The following is a 24271-nucleotide window of genomic DNA, read 5'->3' on the forward strand; positions in this document are numbered from 1 at the left end:
CCCTCTTAGCTTGTATTTCTTTACTTATAAACCCTACTGCTCATCTAAATATGCACTGACAGGTAGCTATGCCTTTTGCTCCGCACGTACTGACAGCGTGAACTTGCTGAATTTACTAAATACATGACTAGCCATAAAATGTAGTAGCCCAGTTGTAGAACCCTCCCTGCCAAAACAGAGTATTAATTTCCTTATTTCACATTCAGGCACACAAAAGTAAAAGCTCTTCCAGTTTTCCCCTTCCCATATGTTTAGTCTTCTACTAAACACATCAAAGATGTGTCTGGATATGGCAGAGACAGTCTCAAACTTGAGCTCTTCATACAATGCTATTTTCTTTCCCCAAGCATCATGTTATTAAGAAAAATAAAACAGTAATGAATTGCAGCCTTTCTTCAGTTTAAACAGCCTAGATTACTTTTATTTTTGTCTTTTTAAATTGGCATCGGTTTCAAAGGTAATAAAGATTATGTAATCATAGTGTTTGTGCATGTGCATACGTATCTTTATGCCCAGTAACTTCCAAATCCATTGGCCATTTCAGCTACATTTGACAGAGAGGAAGAAGTTTGAAGCCATTAAGTTCCAGAGAATCCATTGATAACCCACAAATCTGTAGGGGACCAGGCTTTACTGCTCACACAGCTCATGGTAATACCTGTTTTGGAAGCTATGACATCACGATTGTTTAAGTAACACTATCATTTCACAGGCGGCATGTTTATACTGTTCCTTCTGAAAATAAAAGTAATACTTATGATTATATCCTAAAGCACCCACCTATGCTGGGGGAAGAAGTGCCTTCTACTTAAACGTGACAACTTTCCGGTGGAAGCCTGGAGAGGTTGGCAGGTGTCACACAGCACATTGTTTCACAAGAAGCGTCAAATGACTTCTCTTACTGCAATTATGAGGAAATTTCCATTTCCAGAATGAAGTCAGGTAATTACGCAGGTTGGAGTCGGTGTGGGAAGCAGAAAGCCTTAACTCCCAGAAAAGGCCATGCTTCTAGCAGCAGTGCCTCCCCATGCCGCAGCACGGCCCGAGGTGGCTGGGTCCCTGCAGCCCAGCATGTCCCAGCATCATGCTGCAGTAGAGCCCCAGCAACACAACGCTAATCCATCACCAGCACAAACTGGGTCCGCCAGGACCCAGCACTTCCCTACGAGTGACTCATCAGTATCTTCTACAGCGTTTATTCTTACTGTAAAAGATCAGGTGAGAGTTTCCCTAGGATCTTCTGGCCTCCTGAGAAATGAGGCTCTCTTTGGTCTGCCATATTCGCTTAATGCCACGCAATGTACTCTCTGTACAGCAAGTTTCCACCGGCAGTAAGCTGGCCGAGATGATAAACCCGTTTATCAATTCACTTCTCCTCCCTCAAGTCAGTATTAAAAGGAGAGGGAAAGAAAGCTCAGTGGAAGTCAAGTTTGCATGAGGCAAGGAGGCAGAGCAAAGGCAAATGCCAGCGTGCCAGATCTTTTGCAGATGGACTCATTATTATTCCTCTGGGGCAGGCTGCCAAACACCACAAAGTACGGGGTCATTTCACTGTAGCTGTCACTATCCACTAAATCAGAGCTCTGTTCAGATATGAAGAGAAATTTTTCAGACAGAGAACAAGCATTGGTCTTGAGCATACCAACTTTTGATAGTAGAAGTTACCTACAGCACGCGGAACTGAACACGTAAGGACTATTCACGCGGGAAGTCCGCAGGATGAATGGTTAATAAATAAATCTTTTGGCCAACCTTGCTGTCCAGTTAGCTTCCACCCAGACAAAAAGCTATCAAATAAAGACAGTTAAAGATGTCTAGAATCCAAACTAAATTATCTCAAAAGAACACTTTCAGAAGAGGACATGCCAATGAGAGTACAAAGCCTGATATAATTTCTTTATCACACGAAACATTAAGTGAACCATATAAAATTATGTCCAGTAAATATATTTACTACTCATTTCTGATCTGCGTATTGCAGGAGAATAATCTGTTACATGAACGTTTGGCTCTCTGACCAAAAGGAAAGAAAATTCCTCAAGATGCTTAATGTTCCTTCACCCCAAGCTAAATAATGAAAGAAGAGCATATGTGATTGGACAAAGAAGCTATATGTGGCATGAGGAGGGACAAACAAAGGAAAATTGTTTCTGAAGAGCATTTATAATTAACCATTTTTGTAAAAAGAAGTCACTGAAAGCCTTCACAGGCTGTCTCAAGGTCAAATTTTTAGGTAATTGCAGTCTGCAGCTTGTCATTGAGGGGAAAACTTGGAATCCAGAGTAGGTTCCCCCTTCCCCATATGAGTAAAAGGCATACAGGAAACCTGGTTTTTAGAAAGGCCACCCTTAACAGTCATGTCTTACTTTCTGCTAAGTTTGGGCAGATTTTCAGAAATTAGAGTTTCCCAGCAGACTGCCTGTATGACGGCAAGCCATTCCTGCTTGCCTCAAGCAATGCCGAATGCTTGGTTTGCTTTTTTATTTGGAGGGTTTTTCGCTGTTGGGTTTTTTGCACTTGATAACGGCACATTGACACATCACCTCTGCAGCCATGTGTTGCCTTACTCGTCACGCAGACACCCGAGTTCTTCTGCCCTCCCACATCAGCCCCTCTCTCTGCAGTTCCCTATGATGCCCAGCTGCTGCCAGGACATCCCCAGCCACATTTCTGGAAGAAAACGGAGGAGAGACACAGGACAGGGTGCTGTCAGGGAAGATGCCAGAGCTGGCTGGGATAAGGCCACCAACGCAACGAGCTGCGAGGGCTGGTGGCGAGACAGTGCGCGTAAGCCTGCAGGGCTGATGTGCACGCAGCTGTGTGGACACACACCCCGAGCTTTCAGCCAATTATAATAAAAGTAAATAAAATACATTGTAAGAAAGACTATAAGGTGCAGGGCTTGGTCCAGGCATATACACAGAGATTCCTCCTCCTTCTTCTATTATCAAATAATATATTCCCTCCCAGCCCCTCAATCTGTACATTAAGCCTAGTGTCTTTTTAACAGTACCTGCCATGGACAGATGAAGGTAAAAAAAAAAAAAAAAAAAAAGCCAGATATACATATTTAAGGAAAGTTAAACTTAAGTTATTTCACCTATTAGATGTTACTGACACATATGAGAAGCTTTGTTTATTATAGAATAACAAGATTAAAAGAAATAAGCCAAAAAAACCCTGTACCCAATTTTTAGCACAGTCCCTTAATTGGATAACAGACATCTGAGGATACCCTTTACCAAAGGAAATATGAGAAAGGGATATTTTACTTACGAATGCAACTGTAAAAACTTTGTGGTTGCTGACAAGTTGCCTGGGACAATCCTGTGGTTGCCTAAACGCAGATTCCTTGCTGCCATTTCTCCGGAAATACTCGTTTATGGTTTCATCCTCTCTTGACCTTAGCTGTTGTGAATCTTATTTCTCTGTCATCTCAAATACCAGCTTCCCAGACAATATATAAAATATATCACTTACAATTTTCTACCATTGTACAAAGGAGTACAATCACAGGACTCGGACAATTTCTTTAATCTCCTCCCCGTTTCTGTGCTCACTTCAAATGTGTCCTCTCTCCTTTACTTTTTTTTTTTTTGCTTTCTTGTTTTTAAACTTTTTAGAGACCTCCTCTATTTTTTTTCCTTTCCCCTTGATACACGTGCTCTCCCTCTCCACATACATTTCCATCATACATTAGTCGTCTTCTTCCCAGACACAGGCTCTGTTATCACTGATAAAATCCTTCAGTCTGCAATTTGCCACACTTGTGACAGCCTTTCGTTCAACTCTTTCATTATAAAAACCACACATATAAACACCCTCATTTGTTTATACCTTCTAATTGCTAACAAGTTGTTATAATTTCTGAACAAATTTGTTGCTAACAGTGTTTCAGAACACTTATCTTTGTAAATCTTCCAAGGAAATTCCATTTGCACAGAACGCACTGAACAAAAAGTTGTTATTCCAGTTAGCTCTTGTTCTCATGACTTAGACTGAGCATTTCACTCCTGCAAATACTGATCACCGTACTTCGTTATAGACTTCAATTTTTAAAGATGAGGAAAAAAAAAAGTCAATTAACTCTGATGCCATCTTATTCTAACAACACGTGTAGCTTCTGAGTGTTTCAATGCATCAGCCTTTCTTTCCACCTCCAGCAATCTAGTTCAAAGCATCTGTGATTCATTGCACAAGGTCCTCCCATGTCAAAGTAAATCCAAAACGTACTGACAGAGGAACGGGGAACCCAGAAACGTTTTCATCCGCGTAATACTCATTAATTTCCTCCACCTTCTCTTCTGGCATCTGCAAAGGTTAGAATGGCGTTCCTTCATTTTTCCTCCAGGAGGAAAACGGAAGACTAGCACGCAAAACCAAAAGAGCCTGGTTAATTCTCACTTTTTAAACAAAACCACAGTTAAAGGGACAAAAACTATTCCTGTTAAAGTCAAAGGGAATTCTGCCCTGAACAGCTTGCAGTGAGACTAAACAACGTGACCTGATGAGGCCATCCCATAGAGCGAGCAACAAACAGCACAGTGATGTTTCTCAGCACCTAGCTTAACAACACTGGGAGCCCCTTTCAGTGCATCTTTAGGGAGCTGCTCCTACCTGGAGTAAATGAAAGGCGCTCTCAAGACCACCACATGCTAGATTATTTACCCATTTTCCCATCTATCCATTTTATTTCTCACCCATTGTCCTCTCTCTCCTCACCACACTTAGCGTACTGCTGCTAAAGGCCCTGGTAAGCTGCCATCGAGCAATCCCACTGCGAGCACTTATACTGACGGCTGCCGCGTCTCGTTGCTTTTGCTCAAGGAGAACTGGGGCAAGGCTTAGTTTTATTCTGACTGTATGCCGCTCATAACGCTTATGAGCATGTGCAGTTTTGAAAACAATGCTTGCTTCTGTGAACCGCTTTCCATACAAGCCCTGAACCTTTCCTTTGCAGCTTGTTTGATTTGCGCTGCTCCTTGATATTACAGGGTGATGACCTGAATTGGGCTCACTTTCCTATCTGTGGCTTTTAATACCCGCAGACAAATAATAACGTGAACAACTGGTCAGGGAATAGCTGAACGTTTAAGATATCCAGACCTAGCACTTTTTTCCCTCTTTTAAAAATCATTCAAGACGTAAGAACTTGGCCTGCAGGTGTGTAAATTTAGTGCTTAGCCTCCTTATCTACTCAACAGAGACAGAAATTCAGCTTGGCAGGTATCTGGGAAGTTTCTCTCCTGCACATCTGCACCGTGTGTATAGGCATGTAAACGTACACAGACACACAGACACAGACTCACTATACTCTTAGCTAAGTAGCTGAAGCTGAAGGGAAGACACGGTGCTTCAGTGAATGAATACCAAACTCCACAAAATAAAACTGCTGCCAATACTAATGATCGGTAGTAATAAAATATGTTCTTTCCAGCAAGGATAAAGTAAACAACTTTGCATTTTATGCATAATAACAGTCATTTCATAACAAAGTTTCCAGTTGTGATTGGTATCAGTCTCAGTTTTCCCTTACCGCAATTCTTTAAGACATCCCAAATCATTAAATGCTTAATGTCTTTTAATGATGAACCAGACTCTCCTTTAAAAAGAGTGCCTGGTTCATCATTAAAAGAAACTAATGAAGGCAATTGCCTTAGAAACTGTAGCAATCAAAAGACGACCTTTTGGGTTGTAATTAATATTTTTTTCAAGATAATTTATCCTATTAAAATATGTTAATTTACCTTGGTTCCAGGTTATCTGAAGCCTTCCTAAAAGTGCTGTCTGGTGCTAATTCCCACTGTAAGCAGTGTAATTTGAAACTAGAAGAATCAAGACTGCATTTTTATTAATTTGAGCACAAGGCCCTAAATCCTCCAAATTATGATCCTTTAGGACACATGTTGCACTCTTTAAATCTGTATCTCTTTGCAGTACGGGATGTAAAAGGACAGCAGCAGCATGAGCACATATGTGTCATTACAAAAATGCTCTATTCATAGCATTGTCTCATAAAGCACCTTTAGTAACAAGGCACCCTATTCAGAGACCTAATTTTTATAGACGTTTGTATGCCAAATTCAAAAAAATCTCGATGACGGTGGGTTTAATGAGGTACTTTGTTATTCTCTGTAATAAAAATTAAAAGAGAGAGACAGAGTTCTTCAGCGTAATTGCCACATCTGTTATTAGGCACTTTACTGTGATTGACTGGAGAGTGTGTATCAGAGACTGTGCCAAAAAACAGGCAAACTTCATAAGTAGACTTATAACTTATAGCCCAACTGGTATTAGCAGCATCTTTGTTAGAACTCCTACTGCTTCTCAGTTAAAACTACAGAAATATTGGCCTTGGTTCAATCATTCATAAAGAAAAGAAAAACAAAACCAAAACACCACACACACAGATATTGTGAACAGTGTGTAATTTTTTAAAAATGGAAATTAAAAGCACTGACTACTTTCAGAAGGAAACAAAATGGTCAGCTGAAGGCACATGTAAACACTTCTTAATTAACGAGAGGGATAAGCAATCCACAGTGCCAGCTAGGACAAAATTTCACATTCAGCAATACATCAATAAACAACCGACTGAGAAGACAGTGAAAAACAGTGTAATATTTGTAAATGAATTGGATAGCAGGAAGCAAGCTGCTAGGAAGAAGAAAAATTACAGGAACCTCTTCTGATCTGTGGAAATTTGGGATGAGACTTGAAATCATTCACAAAACCACCTGCTCCTTCTGAAAAGCAGAGCAGCCCAAGAGCATTCGGACCGTTTCGGCGGAGAGGGTGGCCGCCTGGCCATCTTGGCCAGCAGCAGGCATGGACGTCCTCCCAAGCAGCGCCGCCAGGCACTGGGTGAACAACCAGAAAAGCAGACTGCAGTGCAGGCCAATAAGAACGGATACGGAAACGCAAAGTCTGCGCGAAAGGGAGCGATTAGAGAAGCCACCCTGAGGTATCACCTTATCGCCTGATTCCAGGATGAAGTGAAGTCCTCCTCCGGTCTACCATGGTAGGCTGGATTGTGCCGACAGTTGACTTCTCAGAGTCATGGTCATGGCACATGGTGAAAACTCGGTGCCTAGGCTGGCCTGTAACCACTATTACGTTCTTTTCACTACCAGCTGATCTTCTTTTGGCTCTAAACCCCAAGCTTTTAATATCTACCAGTCCTGACGTAGCAAAACCACTCTGAGCTTACTCAGGCATTCTCTCTTGACTAACAACTTCTTTCCAATTTCACGCAGCCTTTTTACTAAATGCACAGAAATGTATGTTGCTATTGTTAGCAAGGAAGATGGACAGGCCAGCTGCTACATTGCTTAAAACTACATCTTTTCATCCAGTAAAGAGCAAGGGATTATTTCACCTTCCTTACTGATTTTCTGCATTGCTCTAGAGGGCGAGAAGAAAGGTAGGAATGCGTAGAAGAGTAACGAAAACTATATCTATATCCATCGTATCCACTCTTGAAAGGCGGAAGGATGCCATCCTGTCGAAAGCCAAAGGAAAGCTGTCTACTGCAGGCAGGGGCAAAGGACAGACGCTTCGTCCGATCCAACCTGTCAACTGCCTGGTGAGCCAGTCCATGAATACATCTTTCTTCTCTCTGGAGGGTAGACCGGGACACTAATTCCCTCCCTCCAGGAGAGCAAGGGACCATTTTCTGGGAAGAGTCTTCCCTGCTGGGTGAGATGAGCCAGAGCAGATGCTTCTCCGCCACTCTCTGAAGGTCTTTGTTGTGCACTCGGGGAATCTAAGGCTGGTCCAAATTGCAAAGAATTCCAGCAAGTTTATACGTAGCTCCCTGTCTTGGGGGGGTCTTTTCCCTCTCATGTCCTTTACAAGTGCCTGATCTCCCTAAATCTCTTTTTAGTTTACCAAGAGAGAGGATTCACTTAAACACACTTACTTTTAAGTATACACTATGTAACAGTCTCCCATATTGTATCTTTATCAACATAAAAGCATAAGATCTACAACACTTTTTTCAATATCATAAGGCTTTTTGCTCTGATGGCCACTATTAGTATCTACTCCGCATAGATAAAGTAAAAAGAATCTAAATACTGTATCTGATTTCATAAAACAAATCAGCTGCAGAGCTGGAAGTAGAATTTAAGTCTCCTCACCTCCATTTGCAAGCTACCCTTAGGTCTCTGCTGTCTCCAGTTTTGCCACAGTGGCAGTAACCACATGCATAGTGCACATAGTGCATACCATGGGTGTAACATCATTATTAATATCACAAAATGTATATTTCGGGGTTTTAGACATTTACAAGGAATCGCCACACAGCATCCTAACTGAGAACTTTTCAAACAGACTGGGGTCATCTCTGAAGAGGCCAATGGCACCCTCTAATCTGTCTGCTTTTCCATTTCTTTATTTTTCCCATTGCTACTCTTGCTGCAAACTGCATGGAAGAAAAACATACATATATGCCTAAGAGAAAACCTGGATGTACTACAACTTTGGTATTTCCCTGGAGATAGGCAATACGACAGAAAGCAGGTTCATTTTTGGAAGCACGCTAGGAGACTCCCACAGGAGCAGAAGAAGAAGCTTCAAGTACGTTCTAGGATGCGGCCTCCAGAGATGTTTCTGAATGCCACCAGCCATTTTCAGAGTGACTGCAGTGCATTTCTACTTCACTCCAAAAATTTCCTACAAAGAACGAGAGGAGGAAAGCTAAGACTGCTTTGCATCTTCTCTCATTGCCAGGGGAGAAAGAGCATTTCCTCCTTGCATCCCAGCACTGCTTTGCAAAACCAAAAAAACACCCCCACAAAACCAACACTAATTTCTGAAGTTGATGCACTGCCAAAATAGAAGCGGAGTTGTAAAAGGGTTAGGTACGCATCGAAAGGCTGACAGTCTGCAAAGTCATAAAGTATTCTTAAAATATTCTTAAATATTTCAGGGGTACAGACCAGAACCCCGAATTTGGACGTTTATCCAAATAACTGCATCCTTTGAGGTTCACTCATCATGAACACGTATCTTGGCTGTTGTTATCTGGACACAATGCAAATTGACAAGAACTGCTGTTGAGCAAGAAAGAATGGAACATATCTTAAAAGCACATTAAAGTTGCAGAGCAGTAATATTGTTTCAGTGTGGAGATGAAGTCTCCTGACTCTCTAAAGTGGGTTCTGGGGATGGAAAAAATCTACTGACAGCAGCAGGGATGCTTAAAGCAAGGAAGCATCTCTTCTGCTGTGATTTTGTTCTGTTTTTCAGTAACTACTCACTAAGTTTTCTTATATAATAATTAAAAATACACTCTTTGTGGGTTCAGATTTTAAACAACCTCCAGAACTAGTGAAACCCTTTTCTATGCATTGTAACCTTCTGTATTTAAAGCGAGGAGTCTCAGCCGTCGTTTAAGTGGCATATTGGTCTGTGACATACCAAGGCAACAGTATTGATAATACATAGTGCCTTTAATCCAAAGCAACGCTACCACATAAAGCACAGTAATGCTGCTATGTACTTTCAGCAGAATTCATTACAGAGTTAAATTCAGCTTTTTTCTTTTGTAATCTATTAAAAGAGACCAGTTGTTTTGGCTTTGGAAGTAGCTTTGGGATATGCGGACAACAGTCGCATGGTACTCACACAGTCTATACAGCGCACTACCTAGGCATAAGGGGATTTGTGTTTGTGCACCTTACCCTGCCTACTCCATAACTCCACTGATTTCACTGGAGTTGTTCCTGGTTTACTCAATGCAAGTCAGAAAACCAGGCCCGGAGCCTCTGTTCTTCTTTCCTTAATTTGAAAGAAATAAAAATAGATGAAAATAAAAACACTCCACCCTTTGCACAGAGCACAAATCGTCGTGAAATCCAGCCCTCAATTTAAAACACGCATTTCAATCTCACTGGCAGGTACCCTTCAGAAACAGTTGTTATTTACAATATCTGTCTGGAGGGGGGGGCGGGAAAAAAAAAAAAAGAAAGATTAAAAGATCAAGTTACTCTTCACTTCCAAACAAGCCAGGCCACAGCTGTACATCAGATTCGGAGCAACTGTTCCACATGCACACAACAAGGCTCTGTCTTCCCACAGGGTTTACTCAGGTCATCCGCATGTGGCGCGGATTAAAGGAGCACTAAAGCTCCATTATAAAGCGGGCTAAACAGCGAGTTAACGCACCAAACTTTGGTGCCACTGGTAAATTCCTCCATCCGACACTGTCTTGTGAGAGGTCTCCCCAGCTGCACGGGGGAAGAAGTGCCCCAACGCTCCTCCTGATGCCCCTGGGGAAAAAGGGCCCAGACTGGCTTTTCAGTCTTTACGTTTTCACTCGTCTAAATAGAAAGAATTAGGAGGGAAGCCTGTCAAGAGGAGACATTTTTTGGAGGGGAGAGGAGGGAATACTTAACACTACCTAAGACATAGTCTATGGTAACTATATGAACAGAATAACAGAACTAGAGAGCTTGTGCAAGTTATGCAATTTTCTTTAGAAAGACCATTCTCAAAATGGAAAAGACAGAGGAAGATGCAGCCTCCTCATGGAAAAACTGTGTAAGCGGGCCCAGAAGCTCCTCTTACAGAGACGTTTCCTAAATTTCCCAGGTGAGTAGTGCTCCTCCTTCCGTAGGGGCTGGTGGTACCCAGCAGCTTTTGCCGCCCGTGCAACACCGGGCTCCCCTCCCCGCGGCATGGCCCCCGCAACCCGCTGAGGGTCGACATACTCCCGGCTCGTCCCTGCCCTCAGTGCCTTGCTCCTACCAGGAGGGATCACGAAGAGGCCTGTGGTTGAAGCCCAAGAAAGAGCAAAATGATGCCAAAGGCGCTCGGAGGGGAAAGATGAGAGACGCGCCAGCGCCGTTGCATTTGGCAGACCATTAGCCTCGCTACACCTCAGTGGACGCGTGAGCCAGCAAGAGAGAGCGGCAAAGCCTGCAAGGGCAACGTGCTTCAGAGAGACAGGGCTGGCAGGACCAGGGAGCAAATCTTGCTCCTAAGACCTCTCATTCATAAATACCACCCTGAGAAACTGCAAAGCGTGAAATATTTTGTCTTTCTTATAGATCATACGCAGAAGATTACCTCACGCACAAAGCAGCAGCCAAGCCACAGGTTAAGCGCTTAGTGCTGGCAGATAAGTCAGTATTTAAACAAAATTCAATTTCCTAATTGGCATTCTTAGGCATACAAAGCAGTTACCCAGTTAATCAACTTCTACTATAACAATAATTGTACATTGCAGCCTATGAAACACGCTTCAACCAAAGTATTGCCAAAACTCGCTCCAAAGGGCGAAGGAATACCGCTCCCCAGGAATGACGGCAGCGGTCATTTGTTCCGCCTCTCTTCCATAGTTCCCAACCAACATACAGTCAAACCTGGATAGGCATTAATTACTTCTTAACTGTTTGACTTGCCCCATCTCTAGGTACGTAACCTCTGTCAAGAAGAGGGGACGAGAAAGAAGCACTAGGGGACCTGCAGTCTCTGATGGAAGAATCTTCCAGGATTTATGGATATTCACTTAAAAATGCAAAGCATGTAAGAGAGGACTCCAGAAGTAGCGTCGGAAGATTTGAGGCAAACAGAAATGGCTAAATTGGACTCCCACTTTAGAGTCTATAAAAACTATGTTTAGACTCAAGTGTCTGTTTAGTTCGATTACACTTAACCAGATTTTCCATGAAAGTAAGAGATACTCTGGAGAGGATATAAACCAAGAATATGAGTGCACTCTAACGGGAGAATGGTTGAACACAATTGATTCAACGCTTCAGAAAGATTTCACGGAAAGATGGCAAAGAGTTTAGTTTCCTGAGAGTCTCTTAGTTACAATATAAAAATGAAGATTTCAAGAGTTTCAAAGTTCCCTGTATTTTTGATGTCACACAATACAGTAATTTAGACACTTTCAATGTCAGACACTACCAAAAGTACCGGAGGACCTCACTGCAAATGAGGCTGTGGGAGCTCATGTCATGACAGCTACTGATGCTCATACCAAATTGCAAACAGTAAGCAAGAATCATATAGCGCCATCTCAACATTATGCCCTACCCATAATTTTTGAAATACTTAGTCAAGTGTCCTAATCTATTGTGGTCCCAATCACAAACATGGCACAAGCAGATGTGATCTGAACAGTGAAACATACTTTGGACATGAGGTCACTTGTCCAAATCTAAATGCCACTATTTGGAAATATTTTCCTTCAGCTGAGTAAAAAGGCCACATAGAAACTCTGGACTTCAGAATCCAGAGGCTGTTTGCTTTGCTATCTTTAGGAGAAGGACAATTTCCTGTTTCATACGACATGGATGTTTTTTTAAGACATTAGTAGTGACATTATAATCAAAAGGGTTCTTATGCACAAAAAAGTAATTATATGGATAATTAAAATCCACTGCAGTAATAAGGCTGTGCTGTGGCCTACAAACATGCTGTAAATACAGAAATACAGCACAGACAGATCACAAGTGTCATTTCCATAGTGCTTGCAAGAGAAAAGGAAAGGCTGGCTTCTATGCAGCCTGGCACCGTTCTAACACAACTTAAAAAAATAAAAATAAAAATAAAAAGATCACTGATCTTTTTCTTGAGGACTGTTTAAAAAAAACAGTCTGTCTAATCCAGCTCTACTCTTGGGAAGAAGCATTTATTAACCTAACTTACTTGGCTGCGCTCTGCCAGCGTGATTGCTCTTCCCGAAAGGTTTCTCTAATCAATGGAACGAATTTCTTTTACCAACAGCTTCATCTCTCTCTGACACCAGCTGGGTAGTATCCTTGCTTTTTTTCCCTCCATTAAGATTTATCAAAACATACAATTTAAACCTTGGAGAAAGGAGCTGGTCAGGAGTCTAATCACACTAGCCTTAGTCCCCGAAGCCAAACGCTTCCTAGTATTTTCCCAGGAGCAGTGAGACTCTGCACTGTCCCTCAGGCACGCTAAAGTCAAAGAAAAAAGCAAAACCATCAGAAAACATCCCAAGCATCAGGCCAAAACCCGTTGGGATTTTTATTGTCATGTAGAATTCAGACAAAAACCGTTAAGCTAATTAATTTTAACCCTTGAACACAACAACTTGGCACAAAGAGCAATTTGTGAGTGTAAGTGCTGAGTCCATAGGGATCCCAGATCCCGTAAGCACTCCTGACGGTCAGGATGGCCGAGTCAGCAGGGTCAACGAAGGGCTCACTGGTGGGAGAAGCGAGTACATGGCTGGATGGAGCGGGAACACAGCCTGGCCCTTTACTTGTGAAGATGGAAGTGACAAAATCATCAGTGCTTAAGGCACTTACACCATGTACATTCAAACAGAATTATCTATATACAGTGTTTTCTGATGTTTCTACAACAAATGCAAAATACAGCCTAATGTTCTTCAGCCTAATTTTTGCTAGCATGAAACTCTTAATATAGGCATAAGTAATTTTGGTGACTGCCTCTCCCAAAAGCACAGACAAAAGTCCTCCACAAGCAAGCCTAATGACAGAGGACTGAATAAATAACATGATGAATTATTTAATACAATTCTGCTGCCAGTTGCAAAAAATGCTTTATGATTTCTCTTACCACTTCAAAGCTTCTCTAAAGTAAAATATTCACTAGGAGAGTGTAAACAAAGTGGGGAAAAATGTGTCACTATAAACACAACAACTGCAGAATACGAAATAACTTCGTATTTTGAAGCTCTGTATTCAAAAGAGTCACAGCAAAATTAAAACGCATATTTGGACCTAAAGTGACGTTAAAGGAATTTAACTCATTTTTAACTTGATTTCATGCTAGTACAATATATCAACAAACAAACAGGCAAAGACTTCTCTGTAAATCACATTTCCCTTAAGTGTTTAGGAGCAAGTGCCGTTCAAAAGCAAAGACTAGATAGAATCCTCAATCAGAATTAAAAAATAAACAAACAAACATAGATAGGTAAAGTAAGGCAGTAGTTACAGAAGGAGGCAAAAAGTCCTCTGCTTGGTGTCATCCCAAATGGCTATGGTAGGCACCAGGTACCACCAAGACCAGAATCCAGCCCCCAGGGCAACAAAAGGGAAACAGTTGTTTTTGAACAGACACATTCCTAATTGAAGAGCTTTCCACTCCAGCTGCTTTATCCTATTTTTTAAATAGATTTACAACGGGTGACGCAAGTACGCTGCCTTTGGGGCCAAGATTGCCACAGCCTACAAGTTGTCAGGGACTTTTCTTTTCGTCTTGAGCCCTTTGAAGAAGGTTTTTTAAGTGACTCCCCACAAATACACATAAGGTTAATTTGTGCTTAAGTTCTGATCATAGCAAGTGTGTATTGACAGGCAGATGCGGTCCAAAATTCTGTAAACACTTCAGCAGAAACTGTAACTCAATTATATAGGCTCAAAAGCACACTGTAGGAAACGATCTCGTAGTTGGAGGCAAAGGAACTGAAAGACCTACTTGGTCTCGTGACATATACTGTCTTATTTTCAGCATGTTTGTTCCCAATTCTGTATCATCTATTATTTCCTGAATCCTAAGAGTAGCTTATTAAAAAAAAAAAAAGACATACACAAACCCATTACACCATTTTTTAGCTACACCGTAACTGGACCTTGGCATACACGCATGCATATACAGACACGTGCATGTCTTTTCTTTTTCAATACGGAGCTGCTGTTAGCGTACTCACTTTCTCGGGGCTACCAAGTTTCGTTTGACTACTGGCTTTGGGAGGATCTGACGCAGGCCAGCCATGCATAATGGCCTCTTTGTCTAGCTGTCACATGAACAGTGTTGTGTCACAATCATTGTCACTTCAGGCTTAAACTGCAAGGCATGCTTTCACACAAAACATTCACTCTCGGGGCTCTTTTTGGTAGAAGCCGGTGGTGATCAAATCTGTTTTGCTCCTTTTTAGTAGTCAGTTTGGCAATTCTAAAACTTTAAAAATAAGTTTTCACAATCTCTCATCCAAATCAACTGATTCTAAAACTTCTCTATAGGTCACACCAAGAAAGAGGCACATAACATAAAATAGCCACCATTTAAATCATTATGCAGGAATCAAAACCAAAAGCAAATGTGTTGAGTCACATGGTTAGTAAAAATAGACTGCCATGGTACAAAAGCCCTGAATGAAGCCAACAAGAGCAAAAACATAGAAATAAGTTGGATAGTCATGTTTAATTCACCTTTTGCAGTATGTGTGGTCATAAGTATACCACCATGATAGCAGGATCCCCCTAAAAACAGTTTCAGGGAAGACATGTGCAGCATTGCAGCTGCAAATTCCTCCTCCTTTGTTCTCCTAGCTAACCTTACTGTTCCGGCTGTATCTATAATGCAAGGCAGATGCACCCTGCAGTCCTGATACTTAGATATGAATTATGACCGCGTCCCAGCTGCATGTCAAAATTGGATCGCCTTGTTCAGCTTTCCCCGGTGCCCACGGGCTCCCTGTGGAAAGAAACCCCAACACACAGGCAGAGCAGGAGCTGGGAAGCTTTCAAGCAGGTCCCACACCGCAGGTGAGCACAGCAGCAGAACTGCAGAGTTCTGCCATGCTGTATTGCCACACGCCCTGCATGCTATGGCTGATAATCTCACTATTACTTCCTATAAGCCCTTTGGATAGGGAAGGATTTCATTCCAAACAGCAGTGGGGAACAGGGGAAAGAAAGACTAAGTCAAAGTTACCACCACCTCGAATATATGGCTCCTGTATCTCAGAAAAGTGTCTGCAAGATAAAAATTTATACTAAAATATTTCTACAAAGTATGAGTAACCTAAAAGATGACAACAATATTTCTTTCTATTTAAATCCTTTAAACTCACTGAGCTCTGTCGCCACAGATTGCCCATGAGACTCTTTCTTATGAAAGTCCTCAAAAGTAGCTAAGTAAGATTTCTGTAAAGAAGAAAGTTCAAAATATGCTGTGAATGTCCTGAACTCATTGAGACTTTCCACGGATGTGTTTGTTTTCATTAAGGCAAAATCTTCTCACGAGGCTAAGACCTAGATATGTAAAGAACTACATCCTACTGCTGTTACTGTCTCTCTCAAGCATTTTGCGCTGCACATATTTCCCTTGTACAATTACTTCTGGAATGAAGTGCTACTCACTTTGGAGCGGACTAACAGAACCTGCCCCTAAAGGAGATGAGCGAGACTCGACAAGAACTCATAGCATAATGCTTGCAATGTATGCAACGCTTTAAAAAGACAATGTCTTCTTTCAGAAAAAATTGGTAATAGGCATCAAAAAACAAACTACCATTTTTTTGTTGTTTCCTGGCCAGTTCAGTTTTTCTTCCTTTGCAGTCCCCTATTAAAGCAACATATAAGCTCTTCTGGTGAACTCAGAGTCGATATTCATCCTGCTGCTGCTCATCGACCTGTCAGTTGCCCTACACATAATTCATCCTCTTTGTTTTGATCACGCTTTCTTTCTTTAGCTGCTACAACCTCTCTGTTCTTTACCTCTTCTGTCTCCCCTTCAAACACATCCTCCCAAAGGTCCTCCTGATGCACACCGCAGCCCTCAGGCTAGCGGGACTCAAGAGCGGGGCCACCAGGCTGGGGAACTGGCCCCTCACCTCCCACCTGAGAAATGCCACCCACAAATACGAACCCCACCTTCTGTATCCCTCTGACGTCATGATTCTTCTACAGTCCCATATTATTTTATTTACCTCTCCTTGGGATATGAGCTTTGGTTTGCTGCAGCCGTACTACTCTTCTCCCTTCTGTGTGCCTTCCACATCAGTGTGGACCACCATCCTTTTAGTCCTTCAGGCCAGTAACAGGTGAATCAGCTCTGACCCAGCTCCCTCTCTGAGTACTCACACATTCAGACTTCAAATCTTCAGAATATTTCCTGCAAATATCCAAATTATGGCTTTATATCCATACACATAAGAGTCTTACCTATTCTGTCACCCATTTGGCTCCTGCAGCTTCTTTTCCACTGATCAGTAACTTGATTGATGCCTTTTCATGTACTTTCAGACTCTCCCACAAAGATTATCTTATTTCCAAGCAATAACATGTCTGTTATTTCACTGGCCACACTATCTCAATTGCTTCCTGTTTTCAAATCCCATGTCTTTCACGGTACCTTTCCTTTTGCCTCTCGTTTCTCATACTCACCAAGAAGGTGACTCTTTCTTTGGCAGAACCATGGTACCAGACCTAACTGGTAACATACTCATTTTGCAAACGAGAATGTTGGTGCTGTCTCCTATCTGAAGCCTCCTGCTTGGCAGACACCACCTCTTAACACCTGAAAAGCCCTGGCATTAATCCCTTTTAACACTTTCGTTTTTATGATTTTTGTGAACAGTAATACAACCGTAGCTTGACAGCTGGTTTCATGGTTTCATTGCCCTTTCTTCTTCCCATTGTCTTTTGTCTTAAATTTTAGACTATAAAGCTCTTAAGGTGGGATCATTGTTGAGCTTGTTCTTGCTCTCGTTTTTGGCTGTTTCTACAACCCCTGTGACTAGAGTAGTGGGACACTACAGCAGTACTACAGCTGTTAGCAGTCCTAGTGTTTCTACTGCAAACAGGACAAACATTAATATAAAGTCGTCGTATTCAAACTACTTCGCAAGAGTTAACTTGCATCTTTCTGTTCTGTAAAAAGAATTAAGTAGCATTAGAAGAACTCTTTTACAGCGATAGAAGAAAGATTAATCATCTTTCCTGAGATCACATAGTGAGTTAGTGTCCAAGTTAAAATGGTATTTTTTGATTCCCAGATCCATACTCTCTCACTGTCTCGCACATCAAAAGGGCTGAGAATTAGTATCTCATCGCTGCCTATGGACTAATTTCTTTGATAATCAGATCCAAAAGACAGATAAAACAGGAAGAGCTGCCTGCCTACATTTTAATACAAACCTAATGCGCACATCCAAAGGAATGAACCTTAAACCTTTACACAGGCAAAACATCAGTTACAGATCAGACAGTCTGAATGAGTTAATTAACAGGAATGCTGACACAATCAATAAAACTGTTCTAGTAAAGCCAATCCCACCCCCCAGAATACTCTTCCTATTTTTCATGACAGGTGGCTTAGACAGTACACACTCATTTCATCAGAAAAGCATTTAGAAGAATCTGTGTCTTGATACTCTCATAGACAAAAAAAATGGGGTTATAGTTAAGCTATAACTATATATACTTATATATAAGTATATATACACTATACTATATATACTTAAAACTATAAGCTATATACTGATTCTAGTGCATATTTCAAATTTTCAAAAGCAAAGGTAAGAATTACTGAAACACTAATCTTTTAAAAATATTAAAAATCAGGGTCAAATTCTATTAGACTTGCTGACAATGACACAATAACAGCTACTAAATAGTGCAGTCTGGTGCCACTGGGATCATTCATCGAGTGAGGTACCGCTTAACAGGAATAAGGATGCCAGAACCTTGTCCATAATTCCATTACTCCAGTTCATTCCAAACCTAAGAAAAGGTTTACAGAGGATGTCTATCACTAGGTACTGTATTTCATTACAAAAAGATGAACATGCTGAATCACAATCAGTGTTACAGTGTGTCCTACAGGAAAAAAAAACCCAACCTATCTCAGTTTTTGACTAAAATTGTAGCACATATGCAAAGATCCTGTTCCCCCCCCCCCCTTCTCAAAAGCTACTTACTTTCCCTAATGAAAAGAAGTGCAAATGCCTAGAAAACAAAAAGGTATGCAGAGACATAGTGCAAAACTCCTGCCAAGTAATCTGAATATAAATTCAAGGAACCCTTACCAGCTGCAGTCAAAAGCCCACTCCAGACTCTGTTAGATGTTAATCAAACTTAAATATGTTAATGCATGGTTCCTGTGTTTTTTTGCATAGCTGAGCTAACTGCTTTTGTTAAACGGCGTTTGCTTCCCTAGATGTATGCCCTCATTTATCAGAATAGGTCCTTTTGTGAAAAACAGTAGTTACCAAAGTTCCTGAGGGACTGCTCATTAGGCCAGACTTTTCTGTTTACCTGCAAGTCAGGAACAGCTTGTTCACCACTATCAGCCCTGCACACCCTCCTCCCAGCCTTCACGCTCTCAGGAAATGATCCCACGCTCTTAATTGCATTTTAAGTGTAGGCATTAGCTGTGCATATTTCAGCTAGAGCAGCTCCACTAGGGAAGCAAATGGTATAAAACTCACGGTATAGGCAGGGCTGGGATGTCTTTGCTGTCCCCGTCTCTGAGGAAAAGGCAGCTCCGTTTCTGCCACTGGTGCTGCCTGTGGCGAGTCAAAGCTAGCATGGTCACAGCACAGCCCCTGGAGAACAGGGCAGACTCTGGACCATTTCACCACCTAATACTCAACACACATCAACTCTGGCAAGCGATTTCAAGAGAAATTACATAGATACAACCAGCTCACTTCACACAGGTCACTGAGCAGCCAGCAGGTGAGAGCTTTTTGCAAGATATGCATTTGAATCAGTGAGTTAGAGCTAGAAAATTCAATCCTGCCAATCCTGTGAACTACTCAGCTTTTACCTAACACTTATTTCAACGTGTAAGACTGCACACTTACAGTTGCACCTTTAAAGAAGAAGAGTTCAATACCATGCCCTATCCAGAGCGTTATTATCAACCAGCACTGTCGCAATACAAACTGATTCACCTCTCGTGGGAGTGACCTGCATTTAAATTTGATCATACGACAAGGACATGCAGTGATAACTTTTTTTTTTTGGGTAACAAAAATGAAATAAGTTTTAGTTTATAAGGCCCCACATTTTGAGGCTGTACACGAGCATCGGTTATATGAGCAAACACACAGAAATTTGGGCATAAATTACATTGTTTGTCCAGCTTATTAAGAAATTCTGGAGCACATCTGCCTAGCTGGCATTTCTGACTTGAGATGGAAAACAAAAACAGGCTTCCTAACTCCATGTCGTTTGCCATTGAGTAGCAACCAATATAGCTAATTTGCCCACCCAGGCTGCTGCTTTCCCAAATTCTCTTCCCAGCTCGGGCAGTTGCACACCCCCCCTGCACTTCCAGAAAAAAGTACATAGCTAATTATGTCTGCTTTCCTCCCATTATTTTGTTACGGGACCCAAATGCCATTCAGGGGTACTGACTGAAGCCAGCCTTCAGTTTCAGTCTCACATCAGACACGCTGCTCAGTCAAAGCATCCAAGACTTTTCAGCGTAGGTCAGTAGCTGGGAAACAAATTTCACTCTCCAGGCTTTGTGTTGTTGTTGTTTTCCCAAGTGGCTGGACACTAACATTTTTCCTAAACAAAGTCATCATGTTAAGTCTGCTTCCAAACTGCTCTTGCCAAAGCTGAGTTAAAAACCTAAGCAAATAAATATGCTAGGAAAGCTCTTCAGTACTGATGGCCTATTCCAAATGGAGGCTTTAAACCTCCCCTATAATCAGAAGTACGTACCTGATGAAAAAGCTGTAAATGATACAGGAATTACGCGTCTGCTTTGACTACATGGAAGTACTCAATGACTGGCAAACAACACTTAAGCAATGTGTAAGATTACAAATGAAACTATATTCCCAGCTCATTCGAGGAAAGGCAGCTGCATTTTTTCCCCTAATTGATTTGTGCCTACGTTTCCAGTTTGAGCCTATGTCTTGGCTGAAACAAAAATAGGAAATCTTTACACTGCGATGATCGGAGCCAACAAGAAAATCCGTACAGGATACTGCCACACAACTGTGAATTCTTCTAGGCAGCTCGTGCTGAAAGACGTACGCTGGACCCAAGTCAAGTTATTAAGCAGATGGGCACTTTCATGTGCAGGCCATGCCCATATACATGCAGGCACAAACATCGCTCTCGCTATGCACCTCGAGGTCCGCTCTGCGTTTAGGACAACCGAAAGCTTTCCACAGAAACGCCCGGCGACCTTCACAAACGCATCTTTTGCGCGAACCGCCGCGCCCTGAACTTCGCAGAGGAGAAAGTGGGTTTAGGAGAAAGTGCCCCACGGCGGCACCGGCACCCCCCGAAAGAAACTCGCGCTGCTGCTCGGCCGGCTCGCCAAGAGAAACGCCAGCCCCAGCCCCGTGGGTGTCCCCAGCCCTACCTGCGCCGGGGGCCCGCGCCGTCCTGCGGGGCGCCGGGAGCCACCGGCGGGCGCGGGGCAGCGGCGGCGGTGGCGCGGCCCCTCCCCGGCCCGCCCCGGGGGGCGCGGCGAGGCGGCCTCCCCCGCCCGGCGCCCCCTTCCCCCACCCCGAGGTCTGAGCGAAAGGCGACCGGGGGAGCTGAGGGCGGCGAGGGGGCGCGCCGGGCTGCGGAGCTGCCTGGGGCTGCCCGAGGCCTGAAGGAGAGACGGCGGCGCTGCTTCTCCGCTCCTATGTGTTGCTGCATAATTAAGTGGAGACACTTGTTTCCTTAACACCCCCCGCAATAGCTCAGCTCAAAGCAGGTACGTGAGCCTGCTTCATGACTAAAAGCTGTCATATGCGGCCCTGGAAGGAAAGTGCTTTGTCAAGCGAAGCCAGCGCCACTGGTGTCTTTCCGCAGAAAAGAACCCAAAACAACTCAAAGGCTGGTACATGGAGTCCCACCCTCACCTCCATCCCCACCTCTGTCTTAACACAGCTTCTGCGTAATAAGCGTTAACGTATTTTAAATATAAATAGCAATAATAACGAGGTGAACAGCTAACTTACCAAATTAACTGCTACAGAGGGAAATCTTCCACCCCGCCTATTCCATGAGTGTCATTTCCCACCTATGGGCAGACATCTCGGCTCTTGGCTTCTCGCACCCGGGGAAACTGTGCCATTAAAGAGTCCCTGGCTTAACAGAAGACAAAGCGGATTTTATTATTGGGGATAGCTGCTGGAAAGCCGGGATGTGGAAACAGTACTCCGTTTACGCAAGTTTGACAGCAGCGAAAGTCCAAGCGCAGCGCTCCGGCACGGGGCTGGAGAAGGATTTCCTGGGCAGCAGTGACACCTGCTGTTTCTGCACGCCTCCCAGTTTCTACTGGGGGGGGGGGCATGTCAATACAATAAAGCAGCTATAAAATAGCTATACGGACACTAGGAAATTGCATGTACTATTTCAAGGTCTGTAAAACACATCTTCATTTCATAACAAAAAGGTTAACCCAGATTTTTTTTGTCACCTACGTTCCTATTCCCTGCAGCACGTCCCAGCAGACCTCATGGCAGTTTTGCCCGGATCGCAACTCTAAAATGACTAAAAGCGCTGAGAAATAAAATGGTAAATACCAGAAAATAAATGAAAATTGTCAAGCTGATCCCAAAATTTATGGCCAGATATTTCAAGGTAAACCAGAACAAAAAGGGAATTGTGTGCCCAAAGAACTGATCTAAGCAGCTAAAGATGATCACTACTGTCTGTTGTATGCACAGGGCTTAAATTTGCTTAACTTCATCATCCTTCATAAGGGAGAATTTATCTGTGTATTCCTTCCCAGTGCGTGAGCTTTAACACTTACTAGGGTTTTAAATGCTATAGGTTATCCAAATAATGGTAGGTTTGTACTTTAGCTGCATATCCTTGTTCCTCCAGTTTTGGTTGCAGAAAGAGATATTCTTAAGATATTAATTCCCAGATCTTCAGTTAACATAACAAATGAAGTTATGCCAACTGAGCTATTCCTTTTTGACATCTCATACAGCTTGAAGGGCTTACTCTGTGCTTCTTTTAATCATTCATTCGTCTCTAATGTATGTATAAAGGTGAAACAGTAAGAATAGTGATTATATTCTTCATGCTCTTTTGCAATGAGGACCACATTATTCTATGAATTGTCTTATCTTCTTTAAGAGACATTATTCAGGAATAGGGAACTACTCTCTAAGAATACAGCCCTTCATTTGTAGCTAAGTTCCTCCTTAGTACCCTCGTCGTGGAAATACACACACCAGGTAGAAAATTAACAACCTCAGCAACAAATGATCCTGTACGAAGATGTTCTACCAATTAACGGCATCTCCTTCTACATGCAATTCCTTTTTCTTTCTTTCTTTTTCTGGTATCTCTTCCAACTACAATCTTCAAAGTAGTTAGTCTGAAGCCAATAACTATGTCTTACTATCAGGATATGAATTAATGTCCCTTTTAGAGATGCAAGGGATAAACAAGTCAGGGTCACAGAGAGAATCATTTGCTAGTCCCCGCTTGTCTTCTCAGTCTTAAGGCTCACATTGTCTTCTGATTATTTAGAATGTTTTTCTCACTGATTAATGAATGAAGAATGACAGTGTATTTTCATCTCCACCATCCTAATCTAATATCCTTAAGCAGATGAAGATTATAACATTGTTCAGGGAATATGCTCTAAATCAATTTGAAATACAACTCAGGTTTTGCCATATAAATTACAAACCTGTAGACTATCACAGGTCATACCAAAATGAAGTCATCCCTAAAAGTTAAACATCAGGTCAAGCTAGTTATCTTGCAAAGGGCAATTAAACTTACCTGTCCTAAGTCACCCGTCTTGGGATGGGATGAACTGGCCTCTACAGCGCCTGTCCATCTCCCCTGAGTAGGTCTGACTTAGATGTTCAACTTTCAGACTGCAATAGGTGGGTAAGACAAAACCTACCCCATGCTGCAACCAAACTGACTCAGGGTGTCCTGGGCAATGCACCCAGACTGCCACCAGAAGCACATATTGAGCTGCAAAGTCTTTCTCTGGAGAAACTGCTATCCAAAGGTTATGATTCTCAACAACTAATTGCAGGAGTCAAGAAGTAATACCTGTTCTGACTGTACCAGAAAGCTACATACCTTGAATATCATTAGATGACAAAAATATCTGGACTTGTTAATGAAGCCTGAACACTATTAATGGTTCTAAGATGCTACAGCACAAAGTATGAGACTTACGTCTGCACTCTTCTGGTATCACTAATGCTTTGGGTTTACAGAACCTTTCAATTCACCCACCAAGACGTAATTTCAAGACACTCTAAATGTTTTTGAAATATTAGGATGTTCATATATGGTCCATATAACTTCTGTACAAGCATGAGTATTTCTCCCTTTAAGTAAAAGCCAGCCACGTTCTCTGACTCCCTAAGAAAAATTAATTGTATGATGATGTCTTTGATCTAGTTTCTCTTTGAGCCTATGGAAAAGTTTTAAATTGTTACGTGGAACATCTGGATCACAGATACTGAGCAGAATTCACAGAGGGGATAGTCTTTGACCATGTCAGCATCTCAAGGTCTTTGACATGGGAGCTTACGAACACACCTAAGTGATACTGAGTAGAACTAAATCATCGACAGGAAGAGCACAGGTCC

At 42.3% G+C, this 24271-nt stretch overlaps 1 protein-coding gene across 3 annotated transcripts in view; it reads right to left on the minus strand.

The window, feature by feature from the left end:
* Positions 1-21129, minus strand: part of LOC104150268 (multiple epidermal growth factor-like domains protein 10) — a 106607-nt gene extending 85478 nt beyond the window's left edge. Inside the window, exon 1 of one of the 3 annotated variants that reach the window (XM_068924843.1) lies at positions 21067-21129. The gene's annotated coding sequence lies outside the window, so the exon portion shown is untranslated. Of the gene's footprint in view, positions 1-16666; positions 16774-19168; positions 19215-21066 lie in introns of those variants that run through there. The other 2 variants (XM_009684410.2, XM_009684409.2) reach the window with 2 other exon arrangements.
* Positions 21130-24271: the final 3142 nt, after the last annotated feature.

Source organism: Struthio camelus, chromosome W (genome assembly GCF_040807025.1).
Source record: "Struthio camelus isolate bStrCam1 chromosome W, bStrCam1.hap1, whole genome shotgun sequence".
Lineage (NCBI taxonomy): Eukaryota > Metazoa > Chordata > Aves > Struthioniformes > Struthionidae > Struthio > Struthio camelus.